This window comes from Penaeus chinensis, chromosome 16 (assembly GCF_019202785.1).
Source record: "Penaeus chinensis breed Huanghai No. 1 chromosome 16, ASM1920278v2, whole genome shotgun sequence".
NCBI lineage: Eukaryota > Metazoa > Arthropoda > Malacostraca > Decapoda > Penaeidae > Penaeus > Penaeus chinensis.
In genome coordinates, this window is record NC_061834.1 from 36,208,625 (window position 1) to 36,209,535 (window position 911).

Here is a 911-nt window from a genome sequence, read left to right on the forward strand (position 1 = left end):
CCTGTATATAAGCTATAATTGTGTAGTGAAATTTATTTTTTGGTCATCTATATCTATATATGTAATACGTGATTGTCACAGCGGAAATTACATCGTTCGTATGATCCAAGCTATCGGTATGTGAATATCGCCAACAACATATCTGGAAAGTTTGTTATAGGTTTCCATCCGTTTGACCTAGAATACTACAAAGAAAATGGGAAATACGCATACAAAAAGGGTGAATACATGACGTTTTCACTTTTCGGGGAAACTACGCCAAAAGGAAGTTCTTTTTTGTTTTTTGTTTTTTACCTCGTATTGACCAAGACCCCTGAATATAGTGATATAGTGTAGGCCTAGCCATACACCTTAATTACGACTTTGATTTGGGCCATTTAGAGCATTTCATGTTAAATAGTATAGAATAGAGGAGCTTCGGGTTATATTATCATTCCTACCTTTGTTAGCTATGCTCATCAATGATCATTATTTTTTCCTCAACAGACCTTTCCTTTATTTCCAGTCAGCACATGCCCAAACCATAGTTTTGATCCTATAATTACCGATAAAGCTTACAATTGGGTATCAGTCAATGCGTTAGGTGACAGTTACAAAAGATATTAATAGGCTGTAACTTACTGTAATAGTTTGACAGCCAGTGTGTCGTTGACTCCTAATACCTTACTTCCAACTGATAAGTTTGGAGCACAAGAGGCAAGATTGCGGGCCTAAGTGTTTTTGTTTGATTTCTTATTTTACGACATTCTCTCCCATGCCAGAATTTTATCCTCCGAAAGAGCCAACGTGGGTCAGTTATTTTGCAAAGGGTTAGGTCGAAGCTGTGTAAAGTTTATTTCTCTGGGTTTTATATCTCTGTCTATCTGTTTATTTTTGTTCTGAGGTAGATAACTTCGTTAAAGAGAAAGAGG

At 36.3% G+C, this 911-nt stretch overlaps 1 protein-coding gene across 1 annotated transcript in view; it reads right to left on the reverse strand.

The window, feature by feature from the left end:
* Nucleotides 1–701, reverse strand: part of LOC125033414 (sulfotransferase 1B1-like) — a 7,431-nt gene extending 6,730 nt beyond the window's left edge. The window contains exon 1 of the mRNA XM_047624894.1: nucleotides 622–701. The gene's annotated coding sequence lies outside the window, so the exon portion shown is untranslated. The remainder of the gene's footprint in view (nucleotides 1–621) is intronic.
* Between the last annotated feature and the right edge of the window lie 210 nt (nucleotides 702–911).